We start from the raw sequence: 16,213 nt of genomic DNA on the forward strand, positions 1-16,213 counted from the left end.
TGTGCTAAGAGCTCTCCTCTAGGAAGAACAATGCTGTTACTACTACTCTCCCACTGGGAAGCGATATTACAGTTTCTATGTCCCCCTTAGCCCCAGACATAGGGTTTTATCTACTTCCCTGCAGGTAACTAACCTAAGGCAGTAACTCTGTATGAGAATTGTCAGAACTATCAGCAGTCATCTTTCACTGCAAGCCAACCCTATATCCACTCTACGTCATCTCTAGCTAGGAACCCCTCACCCTACTCCAGCATGCTTCCACAGTTGACAGGCCCCTGTATTTTAGACATGAAGTACAAATCTAACAGAACCCCAGTTTGGAAAAAGGACGAGAGATTTAAATAAGAAGCCGCCACACTTATTCAACATTTATGTAATACAGTAGGCATGATTCCATAGAGAGTTAATTTGATCTTTTAATACCTCTGAGGAATGGATATTATACCCTTTTTTAACAGATGGAAAACTGTAGCTAAGCAAAGTTAATGGTTTTCCCAAGGTCACAGATGTTTTGAAGAGCAGAGACTAGACATATGCTCAAGTTTGGCCAACTTTGCAGTCAATGGATTCAAAGATACTACCCTGCCTTCCTACTAATTATAGAGATCCAGGGTACTGCTGAACAAGGCAGTTTGGAAATACATATCTTATAATCATTTATGCAAAAATAGCACATCCTTTATGACTTTATCTTCCTTTTATGACATGTTAGTTTGGATTTCCATTACCTAGTGAAAGAATATGTCTAAAAATACTTTGGGAAGTTTATAACCCTATTAAAAGGCAAGGTACTATTATTAATTTTTGAGGTTTAATGGTCTTTGCACAAAGAATATTTTTCTTCATACAATGATCTCAAATCTATAGTCTTACTGAAAGAAAATATTATGAATTTTGTGATTACTTTGCACATATTTTGAGAATTACAAACTATGCATGTTCCAAAGTTGATTGCTTTGTGGTTCCTTATGCAAATATCCCAGGACTATGTACATGATTTATACAATGTTAAGTCTGTAGAAACTTCTTTGCTATTGATAACATGGAGCAGTAATATGGCTTTGTTTCAAAAATACAACTTATTCATCTTCATTGTGAATATATAGGAAGTTAATATTTAATAAATGTATATGGATAAAGCATTAAAATTAGGCATTATTATTATTATTACTCTTAAAATTATACTAGCTGTTTAAGTGTGAGCACAGATAAAATAAAACCAGTTGCCCTTTATTGACTATATGTTGTGTGTCAGGGGCCAAGTTAGATGTTCCATCTGCCACATGTTACCGAATTTCTTTCTCTCAGTGACTTTGAGATAGAACACTGAGGCTTAATGAGGTTGAGTAATGTTTGCAGTCACAGAGCCATAAGTTGTCCAGCAGAGAGGATTTTGTATCCAGGCCTATCTGCCTCTGAAATTCTTTCCATTTGGCAGGGGGCCTCCCAGTTTTTTAGGATCTCGGGATAGAACTAGAACCAATATTCCCCACACTGCTCACCCTTTTAATATTTTTGATTTGACCCTTTTGACTCTCTGGAGTTAATGCAATAGAAACTATGCAAAGTGATGCCTCTGTTGCCAGTCTATAATTCTTATTTCTTTTCATCCAAATCTCCCTCTTAGGAACCTGAGGACTAACCTTCCTTGGTAAGTGAAAACCAGTGCCAAGGGTCACCTAAGTTTGGTAGAAGGTGCAGAATCATGTCTCAGGTTAAACTATAATCACTTTCGTAAGAGTTTCTTAGAGATCCCTTGGTATAAAGGACGACTTACTAGAATAACCCGGCAAAAGGCACAGTCCCTAAAACAGAGAGAAATTGTAAGTCATGTGTTGAATTGTAGGCTGAAAGAGCCAGAAGGGACCTTAAGAAATTGTTCTATAATTTGTTTTTAGAAGCAAAAACTTTCAGTGCTATTGAGATAAAGGGATGGCTTCAAGTAATTCTGCACAGAATGTGAGGCTGAGAATAGATCTTACAGAGTCTCAATCTATGCCTTTTATTCTATTAAATACTCATATGTTTACATATTAAAAAATTGCAAAAGTATACAGAGAACATAAAATCATGTGTAGCCATCATCCAAAATCTCCCCGTCCCCTAACCAAAGTCATACTTCCAACCTTAGACACAGCCCTGTTATGAATATAGTTGCATGTGTTCTGCATATATGTTTTTATTATGAATATATATGTAAACTAGATGAATTGACTTATTTTATTTTATAAAAATGGAATAAGGCAGTGCATTATGTGATGTGCTATGATTTATTCATTCAAAATTTTATTTTAACAATTTGTGTTTGTAGATATATTTTATCTATACTAATACATTATAAAATATAACAGTCTATTTAGCCATTTCATGACCACTGAAAACTTGTTGATTCCCTCTTTTTCTCTTTTCTTTTCCTTCCATCCTTCCTTCCTTCACTTGACTCTTCCGTTTCTATTTATCCTCACATGTATGTTGGTGGTAACGATGAACACTGAATTCCTGATTTGGGAGTTGTTTTGTAGCTCCTCTCTTTCTTCTTTTGTTACTGTTTTCTTCAAGGTTAAGTGATTTTCTAAGGTATGTTTTAATTTTATGTTTTTTTTTATTTTTAGAGAATATATTGTAGTATATATCTGCACCACGGTTGCCATAAGGCTTACAAAAAGTATCTTACAGATATAACAAGTGATTTTAAAGAGAAGACAACTAATTTTAGATCACAAGAAATAGAAACAAAGAAAAATGAGGGAAAAATTTAACATTTTAACTTTATCCTACCCATCTTTTGACCTTGTATTGTTTTCATCTACATATTTTATATTGCCTATCATTGAACTTTTGTTGTAGACAACTTACTATTTTTAGACTTCATATTAGATTTATAAGTGGATTGAACATCATAATTACAATGATAGAGTATTCTGGATTTGTCCATGTACTTAAGTTTACCAGAGGGTTCTACACCTTCAAATGTTTTCTTTTTGCTTATTAGTGGTTTTTCTTTCACATCAAAGAAGTCTCTGTAGCATTTCTCATAACAGACATGAGTAACTTGATTTCCTCCAGCTCCATAATCGTTGGAGATTTCAACACTCCCTTGGCAGTGTTGGATCGATCCTCCAGAAAGAAGCTGAGCAAAGAAATCTTAGATTTAAACCTAACCATCCAATATTTAGATTTAGCAGACATCTACAGAACATTTCATCCCAACAAAACTGAATACACATTCTTCTCATCAGCCCACGGAACTTACTCCAAAATTGATCACATTTTAGGTCACAAGTCTAACCTCAGTAAATTTAAAGGAATAGAAATTATTCCATGCATCTTCTCGGACCATCATGGAATAAAACTTGAATTGAGTAACAACAGGAATCTGCATACCCATACAAAAACATGGAAGTTAAATAACCTTATGCTGAATGATAGCTGGGTCAGAGATGAGATTAAGAAAGAAATCACCAATTTTTTGGAACAAAATGACAATGAAGACACAAACTATCAGAACCTCTGGGACACTGCAAAGGCAGTTCTAAGAGGGAAATTTATAGCACTGCAAGCCTTCCTCAAGAGAACAGAAAGAGAGGAAGTTAACAACTTAATGGGACATCTCACGCAACTGGAAAAGGAAGAACATTCCAACCCCAAACCCAGTAGAAGAAAAGAAATAACCAAAATTAGAGCAGAATTAAATGAAATTGAAAACAAAAGAATAATACAACAGATCAATAAATCAAAAAGCTGGTTTTTTGAAAAGGTCAATAAAATAGATAAACCTCTGGCCAACCTAATCAGGAAAAAAAGAGTAAAATCTCTAATATCATCAATCAGAAACAACAAAGACGAAATAACCACAGACTCATCAGAAATCCAAAAAATCCTTAATGAATATTACAAGAAACTTTATTCTCAGAAATATGAAAATCTGAAGGAAATAGACCAATACTTGGAAGCACGCCACCTTCCAAGACTTAACCAGAATCAAGTGGAAATGTTGAACAGACCCATATCAAGTTCAGAAATAGCATCAACTATACAAAACCTCCCTAAAAAGAAAAGCCCGGGACCAGATGGTTTCACGTCAGAATTCTACCAAACCTTTAAAGAGGAATTAGTACCTATATTACTCAACCTGTTCCAAAATGTAGAAAAAGAAGGAAGACTACCCAACACGTTCTATGAAGCAAACATCACCCTGATCCCCAAACCAGGAAAAGACCCAACAAGAAAAGAAAATTATAGACCAATATCACTAATGAATATAGATGCAAAAATATTCAACAAGATCCTAACAAACAGAATCCAACAACACATCAAACAAATTATACATCATGACCAAGTTGGTTTTATCCCAGGGTCTCAAGGCTGGTTCAATATACGTAAATCTATAAATGTAATTCAGCACATAAACAAATTAAAAAACAAAGACCATATGATTCTCTCAATTGATGCAGAAAAAGCTTTTGATAATATCCAGCATCCCTTCATGATCAGAACACTCTCATAAGACATATATAATAGCAAGGAATTCTCTCAGCTTTTGCTTTTCCAGGAAAGAGTTTACCTCTCTTTCACATTTGAAGGGCAGTTTTGCTAGATATGGTATTCTTTGATGGCAGAGTTATTATTTTTTTCTTTCTTTCAGCAATTTGAAAATGTCATCCCACTCCCTCCTGGCCTATATAGTTTCCATTAAGAAGTCTGTTGCTAGACAAATTTGAACTATGTCATATTATTTCCTTCTTTAATCTTGCTGCTTTTAGGACCTTCTCTTTGTCTATAACCTTTGTGAGTTTGAGTGTTATATTCCTGGAAGTAGTCTTATGTATCTCACTACTTATGTCTTATGTATTTGACATTCTCTGACCATCCTATACCTGGATACTTATATCTTTCTCAAAGTCTGAATAGTCTTTCTCCTCCTTGCTCTTGCTCAATTTCCACATGAACACAACATTTGCTTTTTTGAGATAATTTGTTGTGTCTCATAGGTGATCTTCATTCCTTTTCAGTTTTTTCTTATTTCTCCTTTGACTGTGTATTTTCAAATACCCTGCTTTGAGCTCACTGATTCTTTCTTCTTCATCATCCATTCTGCTTGAATTTTTCAGTTCAACAAATGTATTTCCTACTTCTCAGATTTCTGTTACTTTTTAAAAAATTATTATTTTAATCTCTTTGCCAAATTTCCCTGATAAATTTCTGAATTGATTTTGGTGTTATTTAGGAGGTTAATGAGTTTCTTAAAACTGCTGCATTAAATGACTGGGAAAGAGTTCACATATCGCTATCTCCTTAGGGTCAGAGCTTGTTTCTTTGCTGTCTTTCAGGAGGTCGTGGTTCCCTGAACCTTTTTTGGATCCAGTTCTTTATCAATAGTGAATAATATGTTTTATCCTTAATTTTCTTTAGTTTTACTACAATATATCTAAATGAAGAAAACTTTTTAAAGCATCTTCCTTAGCATCAAAGTGTATTTTCCATCTGTAGACACACGTCTTTCAACTCTAAAACATTCTAAGCACTAATATTTTAATATTTTCTCTCTGTTCATTCAATTTTTTCCTTCTAGAACTCTTATTAGGTGTGTGTTGGTTCTTCTAAAATGATACTTCATGGCTCTTAACTTCTCTGTCATAGCAGTCATGTTTTTATGATCTGTTATATATTCTAGTAAATGTTCAACACTATTTTACATCTCCCTAATTTGCTCTTTCTTTCTACCCAAGATTTTATCCCATTAATTGACTTTTGAAAATAATTTTGATAATTTTTTTTACTTTTTCAATTAGATATATTTTTATCTATTTTGATTCCTTACTTATATTTGCAGATATTATTTCTTCTCACTCTTATTTTTTTGCTATTTAAGGATTTCATAAATATCTAATTTATTTTATTTATTTTTAAGGCAGAGTCTTACTCTGTCACCCTGGGTAGAGTCCTGTGCAGCATAGCCTATAGGAACATCAAACTCTTCTACTCACGAACAAAAAGATGAAGAGCAAGCAATCCTTCATGGTGCTGAGGAAAGTATTCTCGGCAGAGGAACAGGCAAGTGCAAATGCCCTGATGGGGAAGGAACTGCATTTAAGATAAAAAGAAAAAAAAATGACTGGAAGCTTGAGCAAAAGTTGTAGAATCATACATTATATGGTCAAAAGTTTAGGCAGGCTAAAGATGGTGTAAGAATTAATAGCTCTCAATCAGAAATGCTGATTTTATTTGAAGGACAATAGGAAACGACTGAAAGACTTCAGAAGAGGAGTTGAATAATCTCATGTATGTTAAGACTCATTTTGGCCAAGGACTAGATAATAGATTGGAAGAAATGTAAAAGCAAAAGTAAATATCTTAATTAGGAGTTCATACCTTGTGTAGTGACATACAGAGATGTACCACTTAGATGATACGTCTAAGTGGTACCACTTAGATGATACGTCTAAAGCAGTGTTGAACTGGAGAGGGAATGAAAGTGGGGGGACAGACGGGTGGAAAGGAGCAGCACCTTAAGGATCTAAAAGACATGGCTGGTGGATCCCACCAAGTACAATTGGGTTTACCAGTTTGATCCCTGCAGAAAGCAGACAGATCCCAAAGGAAGACATTAAGCTGCCACTACAAACTACAAACCAATAATCACCGCAAGTCCAGCCACCATGCCAAATGTGGCATCCTGACGAAAGCACATTAGCATGGGCCTCAGGGCTACATATGTGGCCACTGATTTGGTGAACATGCTTTTTTCAATTTTTATGGAATATGGCAAAGATAAAAAGCCAAAGAACAACTTACATTCACAAGGAATGAATGGAAGATATTTCAAGTTTTGTCTCAGGATTATGTTTACTGCTCTAACATCTGGCAAAATGCAGTCTGAAAAGAGCTGGATCACCTATTTGTCTTCCTCAGCATCACATGACCCACAACATTGATGACATCATGCTAATTGGGATGACCCGCAAGAAATAGCTAGCATGTCAGAAGCCGTATGTAAGTTCATGCCCTTCCAAATATAGGGGATAAATCTCATGAAGATTCAAGGGCATTTTGTATCAGTAAAATTTTTAGGGCGTCATTGGTCAAGGGCATGCTTCGATAGCTTATAAAGTGTAGATGACAAATTAGTGCCTCTCCTGCTTACCATCAGGGAGAAGGAATCATAATACTTGATAGGCCCCTTTAGGACTTGGAAACTGCATTTTCTAGACTTTAGAATACTGCTCTGTCCTACAATCAAGTCATACAGAAGGCAGGTTTGAGTGTGGCCCAGAACAGGAAAGGTCTCTACAGCAGGGAAGACTACAATGCACTCAACCCTGCCACACTTGGTCCTTAAAGTGCAGCTGTCTTTGATGTTCCAGCTACCAGCGGTGGGAAATAATGCTGTATGTACCTCTGGACATGGTTCAATTGGGAAAATTATAGTCCAAGCCCCCGGTCTTCTGTAGAAAGGTCATATCTTTGTCAGTGGAGAAGTACACTCTGAAAAAATATCCAGCTTGTGCTACTGAGTCCTTGTGGATACTGAGTGTCTGGCCATGGAATGCCTTATGATCATGGATGTAGAACTGACCATGAGATGGTTCTGTTCAGACTGAGCACTAAATCTGAACAGGCCTTACACAGCACATGACGTAAGATGAATGTAGTACATCAGTGCTTAAGCAGACAAGAGGGCACATGCAAGCTGCAAGAGCGAGCACCTATGACACCTGTGCCATTCCCCACTGCTGCACTGGTATTGATCCTTCAGGCTCATGATACAACCCTATGAGAACCATTTCAACCAAATGACTGAGGAGGTGAAACTCCAGCTTAGTTTATGGATGGTTTTCTGAAAATGCAGATGCAAGGGAAAAAGCAGTCTGCAGTTGCATTGTAGCCTCACTCAGGGATAACCTTAAAATACCCCAGCAAAGAAAAAGCCTCCCACTGGGCAGAGCTTCAAGCAGTATAACTGGCCGTATACTGTGTATGGAAAGAGAAAGTCTTGATTACGGGTTAGAGGTCTCAGGTGGAAACAGATATATGGGGGTGGGCACAATGTGTGAAGATCTTTGTATCACTCGCCATTGCCCAGTAGAGATCATCATGGAAGAGACACCAAGTCACCCATAAGCAAAATGTCACATCTAGTTGACAACAGCCAGCCTCGACAGTGGGCATTCAGGGCTGACGTGATGACAACAGGAGCAAAACAGTCATACTGGCACAGATGAAGACTCCTAACCGTGGCTAATTGACCTTCCTTCTATCTTGCTCGCGGGTATAATTTCTTCTCACATTAAATAACACTGAGAATATCCATTTCCTATTGATTAATCCCACGCTCACCCAGGGGAAAGTGGCTCAACCCTATGAACCACTACAAGGTAAACCAACATGCAATTCACATTGTGTCTTTAAATAAACATCTTACAAATGGATCGTGGCAATGCCATGGGAGTCAGGAAATGAGACTCTTCTTTGCTATGGAAGCAGAACTCAAAAGTTGGCAATGTAATAGTATATTTGAAAATTTGCAGGCACAGTTTCTAATTTGACATGTGGATTTAATTTTTCAAAGTCTGACTGAATGAGAGTATAACCAATGAATAAGTTTTAAAGTATTTCTGAGACCAAAATTATCACTATTTTCAAAATATCCAGATCTTGACTAAGGTCTTCAGAGCTCTCTGATTGCAAACGAGAGAAATGATCAATTTCTTGCCATGAACAAGTGACCAACAAATATGAAGTGAGAAGTTCTGACTTCTCAAAATGGGGGAAATTAAGGACAGTGAACCTAGTTTCCGGTCTGAGTTTTCTTCAGCTTCTTAAAGATCATCCTTCTAGATACCAACGTAGTTAAGTTTTTCTTTTTCATTTGTAAAAATTATGGGTGTTCAAATAACTGCTGTTTGAATGACCAAGGACTATTTTATTGCTTTGTTTTGTTTGTTTTTGAGACAGAGTGTAATTTAGTCACCCTGGGTAGAGTGTCATGGCATCATAGCTCTCTGCAACCTCAGACTCCTGGGCTCAAACAATCCTTTTGCCTCAGCTTCCTGAGTAGCTAGAACTTCAGGTGCCCAGAACAATTCCTGGCTAGTTTTTCAATTTTTGGTAAAGACGTGGTCTCATTCTTGCTCAGGCTATTCTCAAACCCCTGAGCTCAGGTGATCCACACACCTCAGCCTCCCAGAGTGCTAGGATTATAGGTGTGAACCACTGTCCTTGGCCCATGGACTATTTTAATATCTTGACACTCATAAGAGTAGAGAAAGTGCTGTATCTGAGATGGCCTCATTCATTAGGAATTCCTTTGAACCAGACCTTTCAGTAAAACAATCAGTACCCTTCCTTAATGTCTTCATATGTTAGTATTTCTCCAGGTCTGCATGGAAATTTTTATTTCATAGCATAGTGTCAAAAGGAACAGATTCCTCCTAAGATCTGCATCAACTGTGACTATACTTCAGGAGAATAACTTCAAATACAGGCTCCCTTCACATAACAAGGCCTTGTGTGAAATAAGAAGCTTATCAGCCTCACATTAAAGAAGCTTATCAGCCCCAAGTTAAATTAGGGTTAACTAACTGCCATAAGACTTCCTGAAATTCATAAGCAGAAGAGGACCCACAATTGGCTTTTCTATTTTCATCTGACAACTGGATGTCCCTGGATGACTCACTGGTGCTTTTCTGAAACTATGAAAATTCAGGATCATTATCTCTTCTTCCTTCTTTCTACCTCCTTATGCTCAAACAGCCATCAAATTTCATCATGTTATACCAATTTTATTTTTAAATTCTCTCCTTCTATCCATCCACCTGCCTTTACCTTATTGGTTTTACCTTTAGTTGCCAAACTTGTCTTTCTATTTCTGGTCTGCCTGTTCTTTTGAGAACTTCCCCTGTCTAGCGGATTAGATTCTCTTTCAAAAACAGTAATTTGTGAGTCATTTCCTGTTTGGAAATGCTCAGATGGCTTTCTAGCACCCATAAACCAGGAACCTTCATGAATGTTGTGAATTGACAACAGCTAAATCGAGCACCTAACACTTTCCCGGTAAATACTTGCTGAATGAGTGAAGACATGATTAAGACAGCGATTGCCATGAATCATGGCAATTTTCATCATGTGAAGACATGAATAAGACCTCCTTTCCTTTCTTCTCTCCTCTCCCAACTCATCACTAATATAAGACAGATGAACAATAAGCTGAAATATTGGGTGGTGTCTGTCCGGGGTCTTTGTATTTATTGTCCCAGTCTGACATGTTAACTTTCCTCACCCAGGGTTAGAAGTAAGTTGATCTTTGATATGTTCTCTCTAAATTCCCGTCTCAATGCTCACAGCCACCTGCATTTCCCTATTTATCACAGCAACAAAAATATTCTTCAGTGACATTTTCATTTTGTTATATATTAAATTAAATTATAATTAAACATTAGAATACCAAAGGTAAAACTATAGACTCAAGAACTGAAGATATTTAATTCATTTTCAATTTGCTTTGTATTTTTAAATTAAAAAATAATTTTTTTTGCAATATATTAAATTGTAATTTAGCCCCCTACCCTGTTTAATTCTGTCCTCTGGTCCTCTCTTCTTGCTCTGCCCTCATCAGGAGAAACCTCTACCATGATCACCTAACTTACTTTAGAGTTTTACGTAAGTTCACACATGCATACACACACATTGAAAATACCATACTACTTTATATAAGGAACTTAAGCACGCATAGATTTGGGGGTGAAGTGGGGTTCTGGAACTAATACCCCATAGATGCAAAGGGAAGGCTTGATAGCATTGGTTTAAATTTAGTGCCATGTATTTAAAAATACCGATGTTCCTCCTGCATCATCATAAAGTCTAAAAATCCTAAGTGGAACCATTGTAAGTCAGTGACCATCTGTATAGCTCTTTGAGTGTGATTATTTCTAATTTATGTAAATAAGATTGTGATTATTTCTAATTTATGTAAATAAGATTGCCAAAGGCATATCATGCCACATTCAAAATATGCTTTAATGTCTATCCCTGTGTAGCTATTGAGATCAAATTTCCTTATACCTGATCAATATTCTGTTTCACATTATATTATTTAGTCTTTTTGAAGACCAATTAGGGCATATGTATGTTTATAAGTTTATAAGTATTATTGCAATAAACATTCCAATGTACCTGTGCAGAGTAGATTTAAAGAATATACACACACATATGGACATATATGCACACATACATACATATATATATATGTTGTGGTCCTTTTCTATTTTAATAGATACTAAAGTTTGTTCTCCAAATTTTATACTAATTCACATTTCCACCCCAAATCTAAACATTATTGTAAACGTAGTAAATATATTTTCCTAATTGACCCTTTTCCTTTAATTATGTTTATGGTATTTTTATTGGTATTATACTTATAAAAGTCTATAATTCTAATTAAGTCAAATTCCACTATATGTCTTCTAGGCTTAGTAATTTTTTGCACATAATGTGAGTATTATTTTTTTGCATATAATGTGGTGAGTATTATTTTTATTTGGAATTATAATAGCATATCTATTATATAGCTATTTATGTTAGAAGGGTTACTTAAGTCCTTGGATTCCTTATTTTACTAAGACAGATTTGGTTTATGAAAATGATAAACATTTTATTGACACACTTTATAATGTTTGTTTCAAAAGCATGCTATTAAGAGTGAGTATTTATGGATTTCACTACCATCCCTCTAATCAAGAAATACAACAATATAGCAGTATAGAAAGCCTCCTGCAAACCTAAGTAATTATCCCAAGGTAAACACTTTTAACTTTTAGTACTAAATATAACTATAATAACAATTAATATGAAATTTTTAATAATGAAACACCATTATTAAAAAATTATGTTGTCTACCTTTTTCTTTTTTTTTTTTTTTTTTTTTTTTGGCCGGGGCTGGGCTTGAACCCGCCACCTCCGGCATATGGGACCGGCGCCCTACCCGTTGAGCCACAGGCGCCGCCCATTGTCTACCTTTTTCATAGTAGTTGCTGGAAATTCAGAAATTTCTCTGCAATGGTTTGATTTTTACACTCAGTGTAATTTAATATTTTGATGAGCTGAATGTCTTAATTTTAGCATAATTCAATCTATTAATTATTTTCTTTATGGTTAGAGTTCTTTTGTTTTTGTTTTGTCAGAGTCTCTCTCTGCTGACCAATTAAGAGTGTAGTGGTATCATCGTATTTCACAGCAACCTCAATTCCTGGGTTTAACAGATTCTCTACCTCAGCCTGCCAATTAGCTGGTACTACAGGCACACACCACCATGCCCAGCTAGTTTTTCTATCTTTTTCTGTCTCACTCTTGCACAGGTTGGTCTCTAACTCCTGAACTCAAGGGATCTTTCTGCCTCGGCCTCTGAGTGCGCTAGATTATAGGCATAAGCCACATGCTTGGGCAAGGTTAGGACTTTCTATGCCTTGTTTTTAAAAAAAGTTTTGCTTACCACATGATTATAAAAATGTTCTCAGTTATTACCTTCTATAAGTTTTATTGTTTTGCCATGTGTATTAATTCTATAATTTACTTTAAATTGATTTCTATGTATGATGTGAAATGTAAAATTCATTCTTTTCTTTATGGATATTTTACTGATAAGCATAATTTGTTGACGAGTCCATTCTTTTCCCGTATATTGTTTAATTTGTGTAATTTCATACAAACTCCACACTGTCTTTCTAACTATAATATTATAATAAATCTTGACTCCTACTACTGTAAGTTGTCCAACTTGTTCTTTTTTAAGATTGTTTAGCCTGTCCTTGGTCTTTTGCATTTTCATATACATTGGAGATATGATTTGAAAATTTTCAACAAAAAAAAATACAGCTTAGATTTTCATTAAGATAATAATAAATCAATGGGTAAATTGAGGGAGCATTTCAACTTGATTTCATTAAGTTTTTACTGTTTAACGTGGAATATAATTTTATTTATTTATATCTTTTGTAAATTCTTTCAGTCAATAATATTTTATAGTTCTCTCTGTTAATGCCTTGTAAATCTTTTTTATTTATTTTTGTCCCAAAGTTATCTTATGGTAGTATAAATTATATCCCTTTCTGAAATTCTATCATCTAATTATTTATTTCTTTTATATATATAATATATTTCCATTTAATGACCTTGAGTCCAGTGATCTTACTAAATTCAGTAAGTGATTTTAATAATTTACATGTGGAGTCCTTTGGATTTTCTAAGTACATAATCATGTTATGAATGGGTACTAAATCACATCAAATTAATTTTCTGTAAAAATTGAGATGATTGCATACATTTTGTATTTTGTAACCGCAGTGAATTAAATTGTTTTATTTTTAAAGTTTAAGTTTATCATCCAAATATATCCCTGGATTTAAATAGCTAATATCGTATCCAGGGATTTTGCATCTCTGCTCATGAGAAAGATTGGCTGGCAATTACCCTTTCTTATGTTATCTTGATAGGTTTTGGCTTCAAGTTTATTATGGCCTCACAAAAGGAATTGAGAAATGTTTTCCCATTAATTATGGATTTCTTAAAACAAATATAGGACTATTCAGAGTTTCTTTTTCTTGTGTCTTTTTGTTAAGTTGTAGTTTTTATGTTTGTCAATTTCATCTAAATTTTACAATCAATTTGTATATAATTGTTCATAATATCCTCTTATCAACTTTATGGTTAATAGAATATGTGAGTTACTATATGGGTGATTTGTGCATATGTGTTTTTTTCTTAGTCTTGTTAGTACTTTTATTAGCCTTTTAAAAGCTCAACCCTTCTTGTTGATTTTCTCAATCGTGGATTTAGTTTTTACTTTAATAATCTCCTATCTTCTATTTTCTTTACTTCTTGATGACTTTTTATTAATATTATTAAACATAGACCATCTGTCTTGCTTTACTTTTAAAGAAATAAAATCAACATTTCTTTTTTTCTTATAAAGTCAGTATTTATTTAGCTTGATCAATAAGTTTAGTAGGCAGAATAATGGGTCACCCAAGATGTGCATGTCCTAAGAACTGGAAACATTAAATATGTTTAGCTTACATGGCTAAAGGGAATTTGAAAATGGGATTAAGTTAGAAAATTTGAGAAGAGGAAACTGCATGGGTTTCCTGCATGAGTCCCTATAAGGGAAGAAGGGAGGCAAACTAGTGAAACATGAAAATGTGACCATGAAATCAGAAATCAGCTTCAAAAATGTCACGCTGCTGGCTTTGAAGATGTTGATAGCAGCTATCATCCAAAAAGCAGAGCTGGAGTTAAAAGACAGAAAAATGAAAAAGAAAAGGAATTCTCTGGCTTGGCGCCCGTAGCTCAGTGGCACCAGCCACGCACATTGAGGCTAGCAGATTCAAACCCAGCCCAGGCCTGCTAAACAACAATGAGAACCACAACAAAAATAGCCAGGCATTGCAGTGGGCACCTGTAGTCCCAGCTACTTGGTAGGCTGAGGCAAAAGAATCACTCAAGCCTAAGAGTTTGAGGTTGCTGTGAGCTGTGACACCACGGCACTCTACTAAGGGTGATGTAGTAAGACTCTGTCTCAGGAAAAAAAAAAAAAATTCTCTGCTTTTGTATCCTCAAAATACCAGCCCTGGAAACATGTGGACTACGGCCCAGTGATAATTAGTTGATATTTCTGATTTCCCAAACTATAAGATAACAAATTTGTGTTGTTAAGTCACTAAGTTTCTGACAATTAGTAATAGCAGTAATGAGAAACTAATAACATGTTTGAACATTTGGTTGTTATTGTTAAAGTTTTATTTGAAAGTCATGTTTTCTACCTAGATAGGTGTTAGTTTTCCTCAGCTACATCTTTAGGAGTCCTTTATAGATGGGTGGACAAGCAATAAACCTTTATAGCCTTTTATTTAAAAAAATAATAATAATAATATAATGGCATGAGTAGTGTAAAGGAGTCTAATATGAACACGTTAAAAATAATAATTTAGAGGGAAGGATAGTAGGGGGAGCACATTGCAAGTACAAGTTGGATCTATCAGGTGTAGAACACAAATGTCTTAATGCTGTAATTGGGTAAATGAGGTAAAAGCTATGTTGATTAGCAGGATGTAAGCACTTCAATTTGTAAAAATAATCAACACATCTAATCCTATAATGGCCTAAATGTATTTATAATCTATGTATAAATGACTTAATAAAAAAATTAAAAAGGCATTTATTTAAATAATAACAATAATAGTTTATTGACCTTGTTTATTTTTAGCGGTAAAAGTCTATTGTTAATATAATTACCATTACTATGTGGAAAATCTGCCTTTTTCTTTCTGGTAGATATTGAAAGTTATCTCCTCTTCATCTTTGATATGAACAGAAATTCTACCTCCTCGTTTTATACGCAAATGTATTCTTTTACATAAAAATGTATTTTTAGCTGTCCTTCCTTTGTGTTTAAAGGACTTAGAAGTATTTTTTTTTAATTCTCCCAAAGTCATACAGGTGAAAGGATGCTTTAGAGAAATTTAAGCAAGGCATGGAATAGCTGTGCTAGAACTTCTTAAAATGTGACATTTATTAAAACATATCTCCTATTAATTCTGACACACGTGTGCATTCCTAGGTCACTAGTAAGTACTTGCATTGTTTCAGGCATTTCTTTAGTATGTCTTATTTTGTCCTGATCTCCTCCCACCCTTATCATTTTTTCTAAAGGTTCTGAATACCTTATAGAGAACATGGAAGAAAGCAAACAAAATGCTGTGAGCCAGACATCAGATTTACATTTTATGAAGTTTTCTGTAAAATGTGCATAATATCGACTTTGCAAAATTGTTTCAATAATAAAGTAAAATAATTAAGTTAAATAATTAAGTAAAAATAATCCTTTGCAGTTACCAGTTTTTCCACATGTTCAGTGCATTATGTGCTTTAGCTCTCCTTTCTCTGTAAAAGCAAAAATTTTCTTTTTAAGATAAAATTAATGTTCCCTAAGCTTCATAGTATTAAAGGAATAATTCTGTTTTAATATCATAAGTTTTGCATATTTTTTTCATTTGAGGGTAAATGGTTATACACAATATAAATTTATATAGCTCGTGTATGAGATTATTTCAAAAATATCTTCAGCCAAAATGGCCAGGATTGTTTATTAGAGCAAATGCAAGACCGCTGGGCAAGAAGCAGGGTTGATTATTACAACGACGCAGGGCCAGGCTGCTTCCTG

General features: G+C 34.8%; 1 long non-coding RNA gene across 1 annotated transcript in view; it reads left to right on the forward strand.

The window, feature by feature from the left end:
• LOC128590333 (uncharacterized) overlaps positions 1-12,477 on the forward strand; it is a 61,882-nt gene extending 49,405 nt beyond the window's left edge. Inside the window, exon 3 of the long non-coding RNA XR_008381257.1 lies at positions 12,354-12,477. This is a non-coding gene — a long non-coding RNA (uncharacterized LOC128590333). The remainder of the gene's footprint in view (positions 1-12,353) is intronic.
• Positions 12,478-16,213: the final 3,736 nt, after the last annotated feature.

The sequence above is a fragment of the Nycticebus coucang genome, chromosome 7 (assembly GCF_027406575.1).
Source record: "Nycticebus coucang isolate mNycCou1 chromosome 7, mNycCou1.pri, whole genome shotgun sequence".
Taxonomy (NCBI): Eukaryota; Metazoa; Chordata; class Mammalia; order Primates; family Lorisidae; genus Nycticebus; species Nycticebus coucang.